Source organism: Mesocricetus auratus, unplaced genomic scaffold, assembly GCF_017639785.1.
Source record: "Mesocricetus auratus isolate SY011 unplaced genomic scaffold, BCM_Maur_2.0 Super-Scaffold_100006, whole genome shotgun sequence".
Classification (NCBI taxonomy): domain Eukaryota; kingdom Metazoa; phylum Chordata; class Mammalia; order Rodentia; family Cricetidae; genus Mesocricetus; species Mesocricetus auratus.
Genome location: NW_024429190.1, coordinates 9,313,780 through 9,336,385, shown reverse-complemented (window position 1 = coordinate 9,336,385; position 22,606 = coordinate 9,313,780). Strand labels below are relative to the sequence as shown.

General features: G+C 45.5%; 1 non-coding gene across 1 annotated transcript; it reads right to left on the bottom strand.

Moving 5' to 3' along the window:
• Positions 1–810: 810 nt before the first annotated feature.
• Positions 811–916, bottom strand: LOC121141067. The gene has a single exon (XR_005878005.1). It is a non-coding gene; the product is annotated as a U6 spliceosomal RNA (small nuclear RNA).
• Positions 917–22,606: the final 21,690 nt, after the last annotated feature.

Here is a 22,606-nt window from a genome sequence, read left to right as displayed (position 1 = left end):
GCACCTTGGCAATGCTGTATCTTTACAGTGTAAACAAATATTCCACAACAAAAATATGGACGACTTTGGGACTTCGGCCTAGCACAGCAGTTGAATGCTTTAAGCAGGACTTAATGGGCTTCCTAGTGGGAATCCGATGACAGCAGTGCTGAGAGCAGTGTGGACGGACCATGGGGGCCCAGCTCAAGAGGTTTCAGAGGGGAGGAACATTAGTAAGTGGCCCAGACACTATTCTTGTGATATTTTGACTAAGAATGTGACTGCTTTCTGCCCTTGTCCAAAAACATCTACCTGAGGTCAAATTGAAGATTTTTGAACCAATGTCATCGGCAGGGGGGATTTCAAGACAGCTTCGTATTTTGTGTCACAAGGTTATTAGTGATCACACGTATGCATCTCTACAGTGAAAAAGTACGAGCAGGACAGAGAGAAATGCAAGAGGCACAGTTTGAGGAGAAAGGGAGCACCAGGAAATATAACATTGGATCTAAATTTTATGATTGCAGAGAAGTTCAAAGGGAAGCCTGACGATGAAAGGAATACATGGAGTGGTAACGTCAGGGCAAGACCCACTCAGTTAACCCTGCAACCCACAGAAGGAAAACCCCGGGCGCGGGGCCGAGGGGGGGAGTGTTTCCTCCACCTGGACACCAGCATGTGTTTAAGGATCATGGAGAAGATGCTTGTACATCCGTGTGTTCACAGGGCTCTTGAAATGTGTCCAGGATTCTCACGGAGGCTTCTGTTCTTGCTGTGTGTGGCCGGGTTTAAAGCCTTGGTCATTGAGTTTTTGAAAAAGTTCTGTTTGGTTATTATATTTGTCACTTTGCTACTGTGACAAAATTCCTTGTGCAGGGGCCATGCTAATCTTCTCTGTATTGTTCCAGGTTTCAGTATGTGCTGTGGAAGCGAGCACGACAAAATACCTGGCAAGACGGCTGTGGTGGTTTGAAAGAAAAATGTCCCCTCTAGGGCTGGAGAGATGGCTCAGCGGTCAAGAGCACTGACTGCTCTTCCAGAGGTCCTGAGTTCAAGTCCCAGCAACCACATGGTGGCTCACAACCATGCATAATGAGATCTGGTGCCCTCTTCTAGCCTGCAGACATACATGGGGGCAGGATGCTGTACTCATAATAAATAAATAAATATTAAAAAAGAAAAATGTCCCCAGTTGGTGGTATTGCTTAGGGAGATGGTGTGGCCTTGCTGGAGGAAGTGTGTCTCTTGGGATGGACTTTGGGGCTATCTGGGTTTGTTTTCCCCCCCAGTTTCCTATGTCCTCTCTGTGTTTGTGGCTGGGGTTGTGATTTCTCATCTTGCTGATCCTATTCCTATGTCTGATGCTTGCTGCCATGATTCTGCGTCATCATGGGCTCCCATCTTGCCCCTCTGGGGCCATAAGCCCCTCAAGACTCACTCTTCCTTAAGCTGCTTCTGGTCTCAGGGTTTTGTCGCGTCAACAGGAAAGTAACTGGCACGAACGGCTTATTTTGGTTTGCAGTTTGAGAAGGAGCACAGTCCATCATGACATGAAGGCACAGTGGTTGGAGCACTGACTCGCTTACGGTCACATGGTGTCCACAGGCAGGGAGTGTCAGCAGACAGTAGGGCCGGGCTGTAAAAACCCCAAGGTGTGCTGCCCCCCGGAGCCTCTTCTGGTTCTATTTTCTACAGCTTTTACAGCCCTTTAAAACAGCGCCCCCCACTGTCGACCAAGTGTTCAAACACATGAGCCCCTGAGGGACGCTTCACACGTAAACCACAGCAGTTATCATTCATATCTTCCCTTGTGGTTTGTTTCAAAAAAGGCAAGAGGTTAATCTAATCTCCTCCTCTACATTTGATTGTTTCTTGTGACTGGAGGCCATGAAAATTTTATCTCACCCTTAATAGCAATATTTAGTAAAGTATTTATGAAATCTACTGAATAATTTATTAAGTTATATCTTGACCTTAGTTGGAGACCACCAACTGATAGCTCTAGACCCAGGGTGGCACAGTTGACCCTGGTTAATCTTGGGGCGTCATAGAACAAGACAGGCGGATCTGAAAGGGAGAGAGGTATCTGTGGGGGAGGTAGCAAACGGAGGGGGTGGTAGGGAGGTGGGGGTTGTGAGAGCAGTCAGTATACAAGGTGTACACACGCAACATTGTAAAAATGCAATCTAAAAAGATATATGTCTTGAAGCTGGGTTGTTCTACGTTAATCTTATTTCCATGAACCCTTATATCCCCTTTGATTTATGGAATTTCTTCTAGATTGTAGTTTTGAATATTAGTTCTAGCTAAGCTTCTTCAGGGACTTCAAAAGCACGAATATCATTTCTCCTTTGTCTGGCTTCTATTTCTACTTCTTCTCTGGCCCCTTTCATTTCTCACACATGTTATTTTTTTTTTAAGTTCTTTTGACTCTTTTACTGCCTTTCTCTGACAGCCTTTATTAAAATTGCATGTGAGCTTATTCTGCACTAGCTATTTTCTGATTTGTTTTTCAGCTACAAGGTAACTTTGTATTTTTCTTCCATTTCTCTTCAGAGTTTCGTGAATTCTGTTCTTGTTCGGTACAGTTTTAAATCTCAGACTCAGGGTGTTTTCTTCATATTTTCAAATGGCTTTCTGGAAGAGTTGTTTATTTATTTTCATTTGAAGTGCTGCAATATATTTATCAGAAAGCTTTTAAACTATGTCCGCTGATTCATTTTCAGAAAAGACGGTTGTCATTTAAGGGGTGTGTGCAGAAGGGACTGCACCATTACCACGGGGTGCGCTTTGTTGACGAGCTACACGAGGTGGTGGCTGGGTTCTAGTTGTCGTTGCTGTGCTCACTGAAGAAACTCTCCGGCACTGGCGCCCCTGCCCTGTCAGGTGAGCCTCGTTTGTCTTACAGCGCGTGCACTTTAGCTTCCAGCCAGGCTCGGAACAGGCGCTCAGTGAACAGCCGGTGGGACTGAATGAAGAAATAGCCCTCCCTTGTTGAAGGGAGCTTTCAAACAACTGCTCACTGGGGGCTGCTCCTGTGTGTGTTCCAGCAAAAAGTCAGAGCGGTTTCATGTGCAAGGCTTGTCTTTTAAAGAGAGGGTCTCGCCGTGTAGCACAGGCTGCATTCGAGCCCCACAATCCTTCTCCCCCAGCCTCTGAAATCCTGGATGTTTATCACTCCGCTTAGACTTAAAAAACCCCAAGATATATTCAGTTATATTTGGAGTGTAGACTTGTAGTTTTTCTGCGTCATGCGTATTTTTCAAAGGTGGGAGGGCGAGTTTTCCTCACTTGATTTGTATAACATTTCCTTATTTTTTTCTTTCTTACATCAGTTCTCTGTGGGTTTATTTTTGCAGTGCTGGAGAATTTTACGGGATTTTGAATTAATGATGAAGCTTTCTGTCAGCCTGTCATTCTGCTGGTACTTGGACTTGGACGCGGTGTTTGTGTTTTGGAGGTGGGGTGGAGGTGGTACAGCTTTCCGGAGTTTCCTTTGTCCTGCAGGGTCCTACGTCTCCCTTCCTTACTTTTCCTTTCATCACTCAATTTTATTTCTCTTTTTACAGTAAGAATGACTTTTGCTTACTTACTCCTGTGTGTGTGGAGGCAGAGGTGGTGGTGTGCCACAGCACCTGTGTGGAGCTCAGAGAACAATTTGTGGGTGCTGGGACTAAAGGCGTGGGCCACCACTGCCCGGAGGACCTTCCTTCTTATTGTAGTTTTCTTCCCCAGAAGCCAAGTGTTTAGGGCATGCCCCCTTGTGTCATGGTTGCTCCTCAATGTCCATACTGGATTCTGAGGTGGGAGTTCCTTGAGATTCTTTGTTTTCAAATAACACTTAGGGCATAATTTTGTATAAAAATAACCACTTTGCTGTTTCTTTGAGTTCTGTGAGTTTCACCTTTTTTGTTGGTGTGTGTTGTGGTCTGGGGAATAAACCAGGGCCTCACAGGCACTAGGAAAAGCTCCATACTGAGCTGCAGCCCATCCATATCCGAGTTCTGCATCATTTGAAGAAGGGACCTTTGTGTCCTGTGGATGTGGTTTTAATGCCCTTATTTCATTTATGGAAGGACAACCAAACCACAAAGGGTCCAACGTACAGAAGACTTGAGCTTCGTGGAGCAGTGTGACCCAGATGCTGTGCATTTCACTTAATGGACATCACCATGGACCGGTGTGATCTGAACTGCTGTGTCCTGTACACCATGGACATCACCATGGACCAGTGTGACCTGACCTCTGTGTCCTGTACACCATGAACATCACCACAGACCGGTGTGACCTGACCTCTGTGTCCTGTACACCATGGACATCACCATGGACCGGTGTGACCTGACCTCTGTGTCCTGTACACCATGGACATCACCATGGACCGGTGTGACCTGACCTCTGTGTCCTGTTCACCATGAACATCACCATGGACCGGTGTGACCTGACCTCTGTGTCCTGCTCACCATGGACATCACCATGGACCAGTGTGACCTGACCTCTGTGTCCTGTATACCATGGACATCACCATGGACTGGTGTGATCTGAACTGCTGTGTCCTGTACACCATGGACATCACCATGGACCAGTGTGACCTGACCTCTGTGTCCTGTACACCATGAACATCACCACAGACCGGTGTGACCTGACCTCTGTGTCCTGCTCACCATGGACATCACCATGGACCAGTGTGACCTGACCTCTGTGTCCTGTACACCATGGACATCACCATGGACTGGTGTGATCTGACCGCTGTGTCCTATGCACCATGGACATCACCATGGACCGGTGTGGCCTGACCGCTGTGCACCATCCACAGCTGCTGCAGAAATGCATTTGCAAGAACATGCAGCATTTTCACAAAGACTTTCAAACTCAAGATCAATATAAATCTCAGTGAATGTCAAAAGTTTGGAACCAGGCATAGGGTCCACAACAAAAAAGTAGAAAGACCAGTAAGGTAAAACTTATAGAAAATCCCCCAAATTTGGAAATTCAGAAACTTAAAAAAAGATTTTAATTATTTTAAATTTAGGTGTGTTTGTGTGTGTGTGTGTGTGTGTGTGTGTGTATGTGTGTAGGTATGTATGTGTCTGTGTGTGGGTATGTATGTGTGTGTCTGTGTCTGTGTGTGGGTAGTACATATGTGTGTGTCTCTGTGTGTGTGGGGGTAGTGTGTGTGCGTGAGTGCATGCATGTGTGTGTGTGTCCACATGAGTTCAAGTGTCTGTGGATGTCAAAGGCATTGATCCCCTGGAGCTGGAGTTAAAGGTGGTTATAAGCTACCCAACATGGGTGCTGAGAATTGAGCTTGGGGTCCTCTGCAAGAGCAGCATGTGCTTTTAACTGATGAGTCATCTTTCCAGCCCTGAGAAACTCCTCTAAGAATCCATGAACTTAAAAAAAAACTGCAGACTAAGCTTCAGTAAAATGTCAACTCCCTTTTTTGTTGTTGTTTTGAAATAGGGTCTCACTCTACTGACCTGGAACCCACCTTGTAGCAGGGATGACTTCAAATTCACACTAATCCTCCTTCCTCAGCCTTCCTGAAAGCTGGGGCTACAGGCGTGTTCATGCCTGCTACTAAAAATGTCAGTTTTAATGAGAATGAAACCACAGTTGGGAATGACATGCTTGTTGCCCTCTTGAATGCATGTCGACTGTGACTACCTGCACAAGATGGCCTAAGATTAGGCCTGCCAACAGTCTGCCATCAGGTGTTGCTGGGATAAAGAGGGACATTTTCTTTAGTAAGGTAGCTGTAATGTGTAGTCTTTCCCCCTGCTGCCTGGCCCTGCCGAGCTGTTTGAGCCCCCAAATAACACACAAGACACTATATTAATAATGCTTGGTTTCTTGTTGGCTAGCTCTGACTTGATTATTAACCCATAATTACTAGTATATATCTTATAAGGACTTATATTTATGAAGACACACTCCTGCCGCATCCTTGCCTCCTGGGAGATCACATGGCAACAAGTCTCTCCACTACATTTCCCAGAATCCTCCTTGACTCCTAGTCCCACCTATCTTGCTTCCCTATTGGCCAACAGTGCTTTATTGACATATACACAGAAAGACTTCCCACATCAGGTAGCAGCTTCAGAGAGGTGCCTAGGACCCTGTAAAAAACCCTCCACTCATGCCCTTGTAAGCAACTTCGCTAGTCACTTGATCTCCTACCAATAAAACCAGAAACCATCATGAAAGTGTTGGGGGGGTGAAGCAGGGGCATTAGAGAGGGCAATGGGGGTGGTGGTGAATATTAAAAATACACAATATATGTTTGTAAATGTCATAATGAAACTTCTCATGCATAATCAATATATAGTAATAAAAGAAAAAACCCTACAATGCGTTAGAATTTGTGTAATGCACCAAAACAGTCTTCTGGGTAGAGTGGAGGTAAGGGCTGGGGCAGAAGTGGTGGGGAATGGGATGGGAGTAGGGTGGGAGTATTTTCAGTAGAAAAGAAGCAAAATTTTAAATTGAAATGATTCCACCTTAAGATACTAGGGCTAACAAACAAACGCCCCCAAAACCCAACACAAAATAAGTAGAAAGAAAGGAACACACACACACACACACACACACACACACACACACACACACACACACACACACACACAGACCAGGTTGGCCTTGAACTTACTGAGGACTAAAGGCATGTGCCACCATGCCTGATAGAAGGAAAAGGCTGTTTTTTTAAAGGGAGGTAATCAGTAAAAGATGGCAGATGACTGATAGAACAATCAAAATAAAACTCTCGGAAAGTCACTAATGGTGGCATACACTCTCAGTCCCAGGCAGCTGGGCCACACATTGAGATTCTGCTCCAAAACAAAACAAAAAACCCAAATCAGAAACAGAAAAGCCTCTGACTGATTCCTAACAGTTATCTCTGAGATTAAAACCTTCCATCCTGCAGGAAGACCCTTAAACAGGAAGGAAAACAACTCACAATAGCTTCACTTCAGGAAATCCCTGAAGCTAATCAGATTCACTAGGCTTTTCCCTGCCTGTGTAAGCTGAGAGTACCTCTCACTGGAGCAGAGCTAGGCTGTGGAAGAGACTCTCAGATCAGGCCAGCTGCCTGGAAGAAGCAGAAACCAGTCAAGCTGCCTGGATGAGGGAAGGACATGGAGCTGCCTGCAAGGTGTGCAGTGAGCTCCAGGCTCCCAACTTTGTGAGCTGTCACCTGTGCTGGTGTGGGCCTTGGTGCTTCAGCTGTCTTTGAGTCATTTCTGCTCCCATAAGTAACCCTTTACCCATACACTTGTAAGTAACCTCAGTAAAACTCATTGGTTTACCAAGTTGGATTTTGGTGGCGTCCGAATTTTGGTCTGGCTTGGTCTCCCTATCTGGGGTGAGCAGATGTTTGTTTTGCATTTTCCTAGAAAAGTTTTACCGTGCAACACTAGATGAAAAAGGAACACAACTAAAAAGGGGTTGATGTCAAGAGACTATGCCGCCTGTGAGGGACTCAGCTCTGTAACAGGTAAATAAATGGATGTGGGTTCTGGGCGTGGAGCTCAGACTGTCGGTGTGGCACCGGCCCTGTGCCTGCTGAACCCCCTTGCAGGCCCCTCAGGGCTTTATTCGGGCCGTCACTGGGAAAATGTCCTACCACAGTGACATTCTCTTTGAAGGCAGCAGGCACCCCTGACAGGAGCTGCCTGCAGGGATCTGAGCTGGGGCCAGGGCTTGGCTGTTTCTGTACTTTGAGGGCTTTGCAGAGACTGGGACGAGGGCATTCAAAGTCAGGAAAGTGACTTTCAGAAGGCAGCTTAGACAGCCCACCCGATCTCATTTCTTCTTTTTTTAAGCAAGCTATTCTTAGAGTATAAGGCAATATATAGAAATGAAAAACCAAGGACACTGTATTTTTTCCTAACACAGAGCAGAAGTTTGACCCTTTCCATCACCAGATCCGTCCTCGGGGAATGGGCAATCAGCAATCAGCCTCTTGTGATGGGCATGGGCAGGAAATAGCCTTTTCAGGTGTGAGCGGGTCAGGACTCTGAGCGCAGAGTCAAATATAAACACTCAGCTGTCTATGGACTGTAGTGAAAACGGAACAGCACGCACGAGTCAGGGCGAGAACTTACAAGAATCTCCGAGTCAGGAGAGCTCTTGGTGTGGTAGGGGACGCATGCTTTCCTGTAGCCACGCCGGGCTTGCTGTTCTGGGAACATAGGAAGGGAAGGATTCTCACTCCAAGCTTCCTGTGGCTTTTGAAAACAGCCTTGCTTTTCCTGCCATGTGGCAGTCTGTGAATGGAGCTCAAGTCACAGCATGTGCTTGCTGTTTTCACAGGAGCCAAACTGCGGACCTTATCCAGGGTGTGCGGAAGCATAGGTAGGTAGGGTGGAGTCACAGAGAGGTAGGGAGGGCAGAGAGAGAGAGAGAGAGAGAGAGAGAGAGAGAGAGAGAGAGAGAGAGAGAGAGAGAGAGAGAGAGAGAGAGAGAGAGAGGAGAGGATCATGGACACTGTGTGTGTGTGTATGTGTGTGTGTGTGTGTGTGTGTGTGTGTTAGACACTGACACCAGGTGCTGTCTTCGTCTATTGCTCTCCATCTTGTCCTGTGGGATAGGGTTTTACATTGAACTTGGAGTCTGTGAACTCGGGTCCACTGTCCTGCCCCCCTGGAAGGAGCCTCATGTCTCCACCTCCCCAATACTGTGTCTGTAGGCACATGCCAGTGCATCTGGCTTTTCCTCCAGAACCTGAGGTCCAAACTCAGGTCCTCTCTCATGCTTCACAGTAGACACTGCCCACAGAGGCACCTCCCCAGTTCCCAAGAGTCCCTTTGGATGACTACAGGTAAGATTCTGATGCCCTGACTTGTTTGCTTGCTGCTTACTGACTGGTATCCCATAATATGTTCATCCCAGAAAACGTCTGGCCAGCTGATGTCTCACTGGTGGACTGCTTGGGTAGGGCCCATGTCTGAGCCCACACAAACCTTCCCCAGGGTGAGTGGTCAGTGAGCCAGGGAAGCAGGGCTCCCTCTAGACCCTCCAAACGGTGGGAAATCTAGGCTTAGGTCCCTCTCCCAAGGCTCCCTAAGGAGACAGCAAGAGAAAAATCAGTGTGTTTGTCCCTGCAGGTCCCGGATTTGGTTCAGAGCTCACTTGGCTCCCAAGGGTTCAGGAGGTTGAGATTTAGGACAGTAATGAGTGGTCATGTCAGTTGCAAGAAGTCTCTGTCCAAATATATTGCAACTGGGTGTAGTGACACACATTTGAAATTTTAGCACTCCAAGGAGTGAGGCAAGAGGTAGTTGAGTTTCAGACCACCTGGGCTACATAGCAAGAACCCCCACTCCATATTCCAATATCTAGCTTGATTGAGAGAGAAGGTTAGAAATTAAGGGAAGTGTTACTTGCAAAGAATACAGCTAAAGTCCAAGTGCCCCCTTTTTTAAATTGGGGAGAAATTATGTGTTTCTGAAAGTTGTCAGACAAGCTGGCTTTCAGGACAGAGGGGGTGTGACTGCTTGTCAGAACTGAGGACTTGGATGAGCAGGGTCTCATGGATCTGTGTAAGTCACAGGTTTCAAACACAGTGGCTTGATCACTGGCAAGAATGGAGACACCAGCAATGATCATCAGACACGATTTCAGCTCTCCCAGACTGCTTACATTCCTTCACAGTGACAGATGGGGACATCAGTTTGTGGGTGTCTCATGTCTCTCTGAGCAGGGAAGCACAAAAAAGCTTTTATGTGTGAAAGGCGGCTCCTTAACGTGGGCTCTGCGTGCTTTGGGGTTGAGCTCTCGCGGCATCTCATCTTCGGGCTGCTGAGAGCCACAGGGGTTTAGGATGGAGGGAACTGAAGCAGGAACAGAAAGAGATGGAGGTCTTGGGAGGGCCTGGAAAAAGACTACGAAATAGAAGTTCAAATGAACTAATTATGTGAGTTAAAAAAAAAGCAAAGGCACCCACCCAAATGGTAGACCTGGGTGAGCAGGAGGCCTCAGGACCTGACTGGGCCCACAGTTAGAGAACACCAGTCCCATCCAGCCCTAGCAGGACCTCCTCACCCCCTCCTGATGGACCCACTCATACTCCTGTTGATATGGGTGGCTTCAAGTTAGGTTTGATATGACATTTGCCCACAGTCTTACAGATTCTAGCAGGCACCTTGCTGGGAATATGTCTGCGAGTCTGTGACAGATTCCCTGGTGCCCTGGACTTCAGGAAAGAAATTGTCAAATCCCCGAGTTGAGATATTTCTCCATTTCTGTGTCTTGGGCAGTCGCTCCTCATAGTTGGCAGCCTGTGTTGGCAAGCTCCCTGGGGGTCTGGTTCCGAGGAGAAAGACGTGCCTTAGGAACTGAGGGACTCGGACATCACGAGGCTGACTCCCATCCCCTACCCACCCAGTGGAGACACATAAGATGCCCCCCCACGTCTCCTACATCTTCTAGATTCGTTCTTCATTTCCCCACAGTGCAAGATACCCCTCCCCACAATGCCTTAAAGTAGATGCCTTTGCTTTTCTTGGTGGTCAGAAATTTCTCCTCTGCCTACTAACCCTAACCCTTCTCTGGCTTAAATGAATCTTGCAGCCTCAAGGCACAGTTCCTGTCTCAGGGTCCTCCCTCATATCTGAGACCTCCATTTTACAGCTGCATTTGTTTTCAAAGTCTTTCATGACTGCCTGGCTTCTCCTTTCTTGCCTCTTTTTGCCTTAAGTAGATATTTTCTAAAAAGCTATTTTAACTCAATTCATTAGAGAGAGAGACAGAGACAGAGACAGAGAGACAGAGAGAGATATTGAGGTCACATCTGGGAGCTGATGGGGGAAGTCCTTCTGTGTATATGTCTGTCTTATTGGTTGATAAATAAAACACTGTTGGCCAATTGGGAAGCAAGATAGGTGGGACTAGGAGAGGTGGAGGATTCTGGGAAACGGAGGCACAGTCAGTCACCTTGTAGGACGCAAGAGAAGTAAGAGGTCTGGACCCTCTCTCCGGTAAGAGAAGACCACGTGGAAATACCCAGATTAGCAGTTATGGGTTAATACTTAAGTCAGAGCCAGCCGATAAGAAACCATAGCAAACGGCCAACAGCTCCATAATTAATATAGCATCCTATATGTTCATTTGGGACTGATGCTCTGGGACCAGGCTGGCGGGAAGAATGCTCGTTACAGGGAGTCGTTTCTTTCCTTCCACTATGGGTTCTGGAGTTTGAACTCAGGTCATGAGGTAAGTGCTTTTACCCAATGAGGCATCTTGTTAGCCCAAAGATCTTTTTAAAAAGTATACTTTAGATTTTTCTTTGCATGTTTTTTCTGAGGTTCATATATATACCCTAACATGAAAGTACTTCAAATTTATGCTAACTCAATTCTAAAAGGATACAGAAGCACACCCCTGTGTTGCCCCCTTCCTGCCCTCTTTGTGTATATGGTTACCATTATATACATTACATCCATACCTGTTACAAGCCCTATAATATAGTGATGTAAAAGTTACTTTGACTTACGTCTTTCAAAGACAAAAATGGAACACACACACAGAGGGTGGTTTTTTTCCCTTCTGATTGTTACCGTTTGTGGTTTATTCCCTGACGTAGGTCTGTGTTTCCCTCCGCTCTCACTTCCTTGTGCCTCAGTTCCGCACCCCGCCAAGCATTTTACAGCCGCCTTCTCCACCTACAGGGTCAGTGACTGTGGTCAGCCATGGCTTGAAAACATTACGTGGGAAGTTCCAGGAAAACAAGTTCATAGCTGTCCAAATGCGCACCATTTCTGAGGGGTGTGAGGAAGTTCCACGCTGCCCTGTCACGTCTTGCGTAGGATGTGAGTCACCCCCTTGTTCAGCTTGTGCGCACTGTGTGCCTCTGGCTCCCTTAGTAGTCCCTGAGGCTTTCTGATCCACTGTCAGAGTAGATAGTGATGCAGGTGAGGAACACACGCCAGAGAGAAGCTGTGAAGTGATCCATGTAAGCGCCAACCTACACCATCCCAAGAGAAGGATGAATACAAAAGATATTCTGAGAAAGCATGAGTTTTATAGTATGTTCTTAGAGCATACTCATGAGTTCTGTAGTATATTCTTATGGCGGTTCTTAGTTTATTATTAGCTATTGTTACTTTGTCACTGTGCCCAATTTACACGCTAGACTTACTTAATCATAGGCACATGATGGAAGAAGATGTCACATGCGTATGGCTTGGTACTGTTTCCAGTTTCTTGTATCCACCGTGGAATGGATCCTCCACAGATAAAAGGAGGAAGGGTCAGCTGCACACCTCACTGGCCACAGGGTCAAATGTAATTGCCCAGACTATTTTTTGCATATTTTTACATTAGCAAAGAAAAAATAGGAAGGCACTTAATTGGACTGTACTTCATATTTCCTAGTTGACACCTTTCTGGGAGGGTTTTGATTCTTTCTATGTATTTAAATGACTTCCTGCTGGGGTTGGGAGATGGCAGTGGTTGAGAGTATGTATGAGCATTCATGCTTGGCATGTTGGGCATTTCACAAATGCCTGTGGCTCCGTTTCTAGGGGAGCCAACCCATCTTCTGGCTTCTGCAGTCTCTTGCATGAACTTGCACATAATATACCCCTCATACTCATAATTTAAAAAATAGCATGAATACTTAAGCTACTCCTGGTGTCTCTTCAGCTTAAAGAACATTCTTTGGCCAGGCTGGCCTTGAACTCTCTGAGATTTATTTATTTTACTTTATGTGCATGAATGTGTGGCCTGAATCTATGCATGTACACCACACATGTGGGTGCCCATTGAATCCCTCGGAACTGGAGTTACAGACGGTTGTGAGCCACCAAGCGGGTGCTGGGAATTGGACCTATTTTCTCTGTAAGCACAGTAAGTACTCTTAGAAGCTAAGCTCCTGGCATTGGACTCTTGATTTTCCCACAGGCTGTTGAGTGCTAGACTCTCAGATGTGCCCCACTGTGCCTGGCTTACTTCATATTTGAAAAGTCATTTTGCTCCACAGAAAATCTTAGCTAGCAGTTTTCTACGTGAAATGTTTCTGACTCAACACTGTTGGTTGGCTATTTCTTTGTCTAGACAAGCCATTTTCTTAACCTGTCATTTTCATTTTTACTTGCCACTATCTCGGTCTCCATGTTGCTTAAGCAGGTCTCTTAGCTTTTATTTTGGTTGGAGTCTTGATTTTTTTTGTTTTGTTTTGGATACAGAATCTCAGTGATTAGTCACAGCTGGTCTGGAACTCACTACATAGACCAGGGTGGCCTTGAATCCCCAGAGATTCACTTGCCTCTGCCTCCCCAGTGTTGGAATTGGTCTTTCATCCAGGCTATAGAAGGGTGACCAGTTCTGGGCAGATACTAACCTAGTTTTTGTCAGGCCCGTGCAATATGCTTCTCACTTCCAGGTCTAATGTTCACGCCCCTAAGATTTTTCTCTTCCAACCAATTTGTGACCCAGTTAATTGGTGACCCAGTTACTGTCTGTCGGCTGCAGGCATCCAAGTAGGGGGCTTGCTGGGATGCACATGGTCCTGGGTTCAACCCCAGCATGTTTTTAGAGACTGGATACACTTGGTGAAGTTGCTGGCTCTGGTCTGGTCATTCTTGATGAATGGATTCTTTGTCCTAGAGAAGAGTGAGATGATGTTTTTGGTCTGGAAGTTAATAAAGAACACAGGATATCTTTATGTTAAATCTAAGTCTCTGTCACCAGAAGGAGAGAACCACGGTGATAAAGGCTGGGAGAAGAGGAACTATGAGGGGGAATTCATGTCCAGTGGGTGCTTGCACACATGCTTTCCCTGTCCAGAGAGCATATGAGAGGCTAATTTGCCCACCCACCCCAAAGTTGCCGATGAACCCAGCCGCTCCATTGCAATGAGTTTCAGCAATATTCTAATTCCATGATTGCTGTGTTTTTATTTTTAAAGTATATTTTAAAATTAAAATGTAATCACATCATCTCCCTGTTCTCTTTCTTTCTTCCAACCCCTCCCACGACTCCTTCCCATTCCTTCTCAAATTGATGGTCTCTTTTTTTGTTTGTCATTGTTACACACACACAGTCATTGTTGTGGTTTTTAGTGGCTCACAAAGGGGAAGGTGTGGCAGCAGGAGGCTAGATGATGGCAGAGGCGAGGATTCATGACCCCTGACCTCCCATCTTGGTGGAACAGGGAGTAAAGCTCTTTAACTAATTTTTCTACAAGTTGACCTATTTCTTGCCCTCTGACTTCCCATGTATGTGTGTATAGATGTGCATAGCATGTGCCACACTTCCTGAGGTGGTCTTTGTTTTCCTTCTGTTCTTAGGGTTGCATGTCAACTGTACTAACCCATTTTTAAGTTCACTGAGTTTTATATCCATCAGCTCACAGCCATCACTCTAGAGTTCCATTTGGCTGTTTCCTCTAGGACTTATGCATAATCTGTCTTTTCATAGATAGTCTACGTTCATCCTATGAATTGTTAAATCCTCTTAGTTCTTGAACAGTAGATCCTTTTGAATTTATTTATTTAGTGTGTGTGTGCATGTGCATGTGTTCGTGTGTGAACAAAGGTAGGTCCAGAAGTTGAGGTCAGGTACCTTCCTCTGTCACCTGTCTACCTTACTTTTTGAGACAGGGTCTCCGATGGAGACGGAGCTCACTGCCTCCAATTGACTGGATGGAGATGGAGCTCACCATCTCCGCTAGACTAGATGGAGATGGAGCTCACCGTCTCCACTAGACTAGATGGAGATGGAGCTCACCATCTCCGCTAGACTGGATGGCCCGCAAGCCCCAGGGTCCTTCGGTCCCCACCTCCCCAGCATGTGGGTTACAGGCCTCCTGTGCTGCTGTGTCTGGGTTTTCCATGTGAGTGGTGGGGATTGAACTCAGGTTCTATGTTTGCTCGGCTGGCTAGATCTTTACCAAGCGAGTCACCTGCTCAGCCCCCTGATTGTATTTATAGTAGCTGTGTGAAGTGTCTGCTGAGTCCAGCATTTGGGACCTCCAAAGGCGAAGCAGGTTTGCTTGCCTCTTCTCTCCCCGCCATGCCCTTTTCTGTTTCCTTACGTTGATGAAGAGACAAACAAGTAACCCAGATGAGCCGAGTAGTTTTCTGCGGCCGAACTGGAAGCTGGAAAGCCGGAAAAAGAGAGCTAGACTTCCGCTGTTCAGTCTTTTATACCTTCCTCCGTAACGCCCCTAGCCAGGACCACTTAGCCATGCCCAAAAGTGGGCCTGGCTAGTGACATAGTTCACCACCTACGACCGTATACGTCTTTAGTCATTCTTAAAGTGGGTGTGGTTAGTGGTGTGGTAACCTGACCTTTTATCACCTCATCTGTATCTGCCTCTAATAAGTCACATGGCTAATGGCGGACACTGTTTTCTCCTACATTATGTTTTATGCTTGTTTTTGTGAAAAACAAAGGGACATTTTAGATAATGTAACAACTCTGTTTTTTCCTTGTTGTTGTTGTTTTGAGACAGGGTTTCTCTGTGGCTCTGGAGGCTGTCCTGAAATTCGTTCTGTAGACCAGGCTGGCCTCGAATTCACAGAGATCCGCCTGCCTCTGCCTCCCCAGTGCTGGGATTAAAACCATGTGCCACCAACGCCTGGCTAGTTTTCAGAGATCTTTAAATAATGTTTTAATAAAAATAGCTTTTGCCAGATATTGCCACTTTGCTGAGGTCTGCCGAGGTCCCCATGCCACTGTCAGGAATGTTTGCTCTTTATTTGAAAGGTGCTTTCTCTGGGCACAGATGTCCAAGTGTCCGTTTAGTTTTTTGGCACTCAAAAGACATTGCTTAGCTCTCCCCCTCTTGCTTCATTCCTTCTTGTTGCCCTCCCTCCCTCCCTCCCTCCCTCCCTCTCTCCCTCCCTCCCTCCCTCCGTCCCTCTCCCTCCCTCCCTCTCCCTCCCTCCCTCCCTGTCTTGTGCTGCATGCCATTTCCTCTGGCTAATTTTAAGATTTTTCTAGCTATGGATATTTTTCTTAGAGTACTCTTATATATTTTTTTCTTCATGTTTCTCTAGCATTTGTTGAGTTTCTTGGATCTGCGAGCTTACTGTTCTCATTAAACTTAGAAAAAAGCAAACATTATTTTTCAGTTTCCTCCTTGGTTTCCCTTCCATGGTCCTCCTGATTGAGGACCCAATGCCATGACTTTTTAAAAAATTATTTATTTATTATGCATACATGTAAAGAGAAGCCTTCCCGTCAGCCTGGTTCCAGAGCCGCATCAGTCCCAAATAACACACAGGAGGCTATTTTAATTATGAAGCTGTTGGCCTTGCTTGTTTCTTACTGGATAGCTCTGACTTAAGTATTTATCCTATAATTGTTAATCTAAGTATGTCTCTTACCGGAGAAATTTCCGGGCTTCCTACCCCATGGCGGTAACATGTTGACTTTCTATGTTTCTCCTACCCAGAGACCTCCTTGACTCCTAGTCTCACCTATCTTGCTTCCCTGTGTATATGCTTTATTGACATATACACAGAACTTCCCCCATCATATTCAGTTTTTTTATCTGTGTACATGCATGTACCCCAGGAGAAGGCATCAGACCTCATTACAAATGGTTGTGAGCCACCATGTGGTTGCTGGGAATTGAACTCAGGACCTCTGGAAGAGCAGTCAGTGCTCTTAACCTCTAAGACACCTCTCCAGCTGCCAATGACATGTCTTTTAGGCTGCTTGAGGCTGTTGCAAGCTCTGTTCATTTTTTGAATTTTGTTTTTTTTCCATCACTGGACCTTCACATTTTCTTCCTTTTACTTCAGAGTCTAACTTATTGTTAACCTTGTCCAATGTATCTTTTACTTCAGATACTACAACGTTTAAAAATATTTATTTCTTATTTTATATATGTATGGAACTTTTGCCTGCATGTATGCCTGTGTACCATGTGTGTGCAGTTCCTAAGGAGTCCAGACGAGGGTGTTGGATCATTTGGAACTGGAGTTTCAGACAGTTGTACAGCACCATATAGGTCCAAAGTCAGTCCTCTGTAAGAGCAGCAAGTGAGTCATTTCTCCAGCCCTAAACATTGTTTTATTTTTAATTCCTAGAGGTTTGCCATGGGTCTTTTGGTTTACTGTGTTAAATCTTCTAGCTTAAAAAATTACAGTTGAAAGATTATATATATGGCTCAAAGAGAATGAAGGTATTATTGAAACACCAGATGGTCAGTCTAAACAGCATTTGAAAACAAGCTTGTGGTGTGTACTATCAGCAAGGAATAGGGATAAGAAAAAGCAAAATAGGGAGGTTTCCACAAAACAGCCTGCTGGTTATCTCAGTTAGGTTTTGTGAAACACTGCACAGCATGCAGACACAACTAAAAGTGTGGTATCATCTGCAACGAACATTTTCAAAAAACACAATGTAGGGCTGGGGCCGTGGCTCAGTTGGAGCAGTGCTAGCCCAGCATACACAAAGCTCTGGTCGGAGCCTCGCAGTGTATAAAGCAGACACCAAAGCCGGCTCACAGTGGTGATCCCAGCACTCAGGGGACAGCAAGGCTATCCTTGCCAAGAGCAAGTCTGAGGCCAGCCTGGGATACATGAGACTATTTCAGAAAATCAAAACTGAAAAGCCAAAAAATGCTGGGTATAGTGCCACATGCCTTTAGGCCCACCACCTGGGAGGCCAAAGTAGCCAGATTTCTAGGATTTGAAGCTATTCTGGTTTACATACTGAGTTCTAGGACAACCAGGGCTACATGGCTAAACCTTGTTTCAAAAACAACCTCCCCAAGAATCACACACAAAACCTGAATACTTGTAATATGCAAATATTTTCCCATTCACACAGCGATTGAAATGTATATACACCATTCTTTCATGAAATCCCAAAGCATCTAAAATTATCCCAACTGTACAAAAAACAAAAAACCAACAGATGAAATATAGTGTTAAGGGATTCCATTACCTGAAATTGCAAAGTTAACCGTGGGTGTAAGTGTCTGAGTCCCTTTGCTCCTGTTCCATGCTTGGATGACTTTTAGTGATGTGGTATCTGCACTTATGTCTTCCTTTCAAGGAAAAGCTCCATCTCCCTTACTTGTCCCCTACCTCTTGACATCAAGAATTAAGAAGGCATCTTGATGAATCTCTTTGCAACCGATCGTTTCTTCACTATAGTTCCCCTCAAAATCCCATTTCCTGCCAAGTCTGGTCTGTGGGATCGCTCTGTTGATGCTTTCTCTTCTTCAGTCAGTAGACTTGGCTCTAGGTCCCTTTGCTTTTCAGTCCTAGAGTCATGGTCTTTGTCTTGTTCAAAGTAGTACATGTGTGTCCCTTGCTCTGCTTTTGTTTTAAAGAGGGCATGCAAAGCTTGACAGTGAGACTTTGCTACTGATAAGGCCATAGAGGCCAGAAGAGGGCATCAGGCTCCCCTGGAGCTGGAGTAACAGGTGGCTGTGAGCTGGTGCTGTCCATGACTTCAGGTCTGTGTCTCAGCCTCTAAGCTGCCTCTTCCACCCCTCTTTCGTGTTTTTTGAACGTATTGATAACTATGCATTTCTTGTACTTGTCTATTATTAATTTTCTGTGTCATTTCTGTTTAGTTTTGATCAACTGACTTCACTCTCTCTTCTTGGTTTGGTTGGCATTTTTTTTTTTTTACTAAGCCAGCCATCATGAATCTTACCTTGTGGGTGCTGGGCAGTTTTGAGTCCGTGTAAGTATCTTTGAGAATGTTGTTGGATGCACTTGCCTTCTTAGAAACAGAACCTCCCAGACCCAGGTTTTTAAGGTGTGCTGTTCTGGGGAGTCAGTACTTAGCCTAGGAATAATTCTCCTCATCTTTGGAAGTTCCTGTCTTCAGGCTCTTTTTGGGGCTGGAGAGGTGGCTCAGTGACTAAAAGTCTGTGCTGCTTTTGTAGAGGGCCTGGGTTTGGTTCCCAGCACCACAACAAGTGACTTACAAAATACCTGTTACTCCCACTCCATGGAAATCCAAAACCTCAGACCCCTATGAGCACAAGCACCCACATGCACATGTCCACACAAGGACACAACACACACACACACACACACACACACACACACACACACACACACACACACAATTAAAAGCCATAAGAGTAATCTTACAAAGGAGAGCACGCCACTTAACAAACCGAGCATTTCAGGTTTCTCCAGGTTGGCTGATGGTCATAGGCTAATGTTGATGGGAGTGGGTGCTGCTTTCTCTGACTCATAGAGGTTCTGATCCTGACCACCTCATGGGTGTACTGATCATTTATCTGAACGCTCAAGGAGGACCCTCCATAGCCTCCAGGGTTTGTTTCCCCTCTCTTATTTATGTTTTGTTTCTGTGTATGGGCATGCATGTGAAGATCAGAGGATAGCGCCTGGGAGTCAGCTCCACTGTGTGGCTTCTGGGGACCTCAGATGCCATGCTTGGCTGCAAGTGCCTCTACCTGTTGAGCCATTAATGCCGGCCTAAGAGTCACCATTTATTAAAATATTATTGGACATAGATTCTAAGCACTGAGTTAAGAAAAAACGATACTCAGGGAAAATGAGAATATTCAAGTCTAGGTATGGGCTTCTCAAGGAAGAGTCATAATTAATTGTTTTAATGATTTCACCTGTACCATCTTAGTGGCTCTGAAGTTACATCCCAAAGTGCTGGTATAAAGTTTCCTCCCACAGTGAGTGATAGCGCATGTCTTTAGTTCTAGCACTCGGGAGGCAGAGGCAGGTGGACCTTTGTGTGTTTGAGGCCAGCCTGGTCTACAGAGTGAGTTCTAGTACAGCAGAGGCTGTTACATAGAGAAACTCCGTTTTGAAGAACCAAAACTAAAACTGAAAAGTTTCCCCCCATTAAATATTTTAATTACATTTTATTTATTGGGTGTGAGCGCTCTCAGGGGTGAGCGCTCTCAGGGGTGAGCCACAGCCTCCCTGTGCAGACCAGAGGACAGCTTTCAGGAGTCAGCTCCCTCCTTCTACTGTGTGGGTCCCAGTCTGAACTCAGGCCTTCAGACTGTAGCAGTCCCTTTGCCCACCGAGTCTCCTTTCCAACCCTGGCCCTTTTTTTTTTTGATGTGAGATTATAAGGTGGCCCTAGAGGTGTCTTGGGTGGGATTAAGATCCAATAAGGTAAGGTGAGGTGCACAAAGTCCTCACCCTTCCTAACGCTTCGACCCTTTAATACAGTTCCTCATCTTGTGGTGGCCCCAGACCATAAAATTACTTTGGTTGCTACTTCAGAACTGCAATTTTACTACTATTATGAATCATAATGTAAATACCCTGTTTAAGGGTCATTCACCCTTCAAAGGGGTCACCACACACAGGCTGCAGGTCTAGATATCCCCCTTTACTGGGAAGAATTCCTGGTGTATGTCTGGTAGGCTTCTAGAAAATTGTAGCTTTATATCTGGAAAAGGAGAAATCCTTAAGCACATGTTTGTTGTGTTGAATTCTTGACTCAGCTGGTGAGGGCTTTCATCCAGACTCCAGGGGGGTGGGGCTCCTCTCTGTCCCAGGTCTCCAGAATTTTCTCTTTCTTTTCTGTCATAGTTATTTCAACAACCATCTCTGTTGACACCTGAGACAGAGATTGTTGTTGAAAATAACTATTACACACGTGAGAAAACTTAACTTCACCAAAATTCAATTTCATAGGTATATATGCATTCATATGATTCCAATCCCATGAAGATGTCGTCCCTTTTTACTGATCAGGCTGACGAAATTCTGAAGTGTGACGTTATGCACACTAGGACACCATGTGACGGGAATGTGAGGAAGGGGGTGCTTTAACCTGATGCCGCTAGGGTACAAATTAAATAGTCGTTGTGAAAGGCACCTGGACCCCTGTCAACAGACACTGGCATCGTGAGTCTTTTGTCTACTTCACTTGAAGAAATTAATCTCACTGTGGCACACCTATATTTGTAACACATTTACATTGGCACAGGTTTGAGGGGAAAGAACACAGATTGGATACAAACGCCACAGAGAGATGGTCAGGTAGGGAGCAGGCGTGTTTTGTGGCCCTGGGACACCCTCTTAGGAAAGGAGACGGGAGCCCCAAGGACATGCACAAGGAGGGCATTGCCCTTACATGGCGAGAATTTTAGTAGTCTGTGAATATTGGGTCATGGGTGTGTGCTACCCACTCCAGTAGGGTTAGTATTTGGAAGCATGTATGGGAACACTACTGAATTCCTCTGTTGTGTGCTTCCTGCATATCTATACACAAATTACATTCAGGCACTATTGTGGGTAGCATCTGGAGCAGTGGTTCTCAGGGGTGAGTCATCAGGTACCCATGTGTGTTGTGGGGTCCCGCCTAGGTCCTGTTCCAGTTTCAGCCCCCAAATAACAAACAGGACGCTATATTAATTATAAAGCTGTTGGCCATTTGCTATGGTTTCTAATCGGCTAGCTCTGACTTAATTATTTACCCATAATTACTAATATATATTTTTATAAGTACTTATCTTTCCGAGAATGCCAGACTTGCATTCCCTCCTTCTGGGAGATCACGTCTTGATGACTCTCTTGACTACATTTCCCAGAATCCTCCTAGACTCCTGGTCCCGCCTATCTTGCTTCCCTATTGGCCAACAGTGCTTTATTTACATATACACACATATGTCTGTCTATAATCCTTCATCTGTTGGCATTTCTGACTCTCACTTGATGTGACCTGCAGAGCTTTGGGATTTGGCCTGAGTGTGGCAATGGGGAATGAAGAAACAACAGCCACAGCCGCAGAAAGACTGTGATTTGGTGGGCCATGCACTCTGATGGAGACATGTAGGAGAAAAACAGTAGTCCACCATTAGCCATGTGACTTATTAGAGGAGCATACAGATGAGGTAATAAAAGGGCGGTTTACCACACTGCTCACCACACCCACTTTAGGCATGACTAAAGATGTATACGGACATAGGCGACTACAGGCCCACTTTTGGGCATGGCTAGGGGCGTTATGGAGGAACGTATAAAAGACTGAACAGAGGAAGTCTCACTCTCTTTTCCAGCTTTCCAGCTTCCAGTTCGGCGGTGGAAAACTACTCGGCTCATCTGGGTTACTTGTTTGTCTCTTGTGAGTAATTTCTACAATAAATACCTACTTATAAAAGTGTGCCGTTTATTGTTTCAGTATCATTTTGGTGTTAGAAGTTCTGGAACCTGGATCCTGGTGCCCAGAAAGCGGCTGCTTCTCGGCCAGACCACCGCCGGCCCCAGGCACACGTGGACTCTCCTTTCACTAAGTTCCCCACCACTTTGCTCGACAAGGCACGATTCCCGCAGCCGGGAACCAGCACCTTCTACCTGCCGGTAAGGTTAGGTGGTATTCTGGGATTTCTCTCACAGACACGTGCTCTTTCACTGGCGGCCTGCTGACTTTGACCTGAATAAAACTCCACTGGTAACAAACTTAACTGCTTTATACAATGTCGATTAATATTACAATGCAGGATGTTAAGAATTTTCTTGGTTTTTGTATGGATGGGATATTAGAAAGGGTTGAGGACCTACGTGGAAGGTGATTATTAGTTTCATAATCCATATAATTTTGCTAAAGAAATGGTTCAAAAATAGGGTGAATGTGACAAACTTATACAGGTCATATGCTCATCGCAGGATGATTATGAAATCCTAGTACAAAGAATTCAGGAAATGGAAAA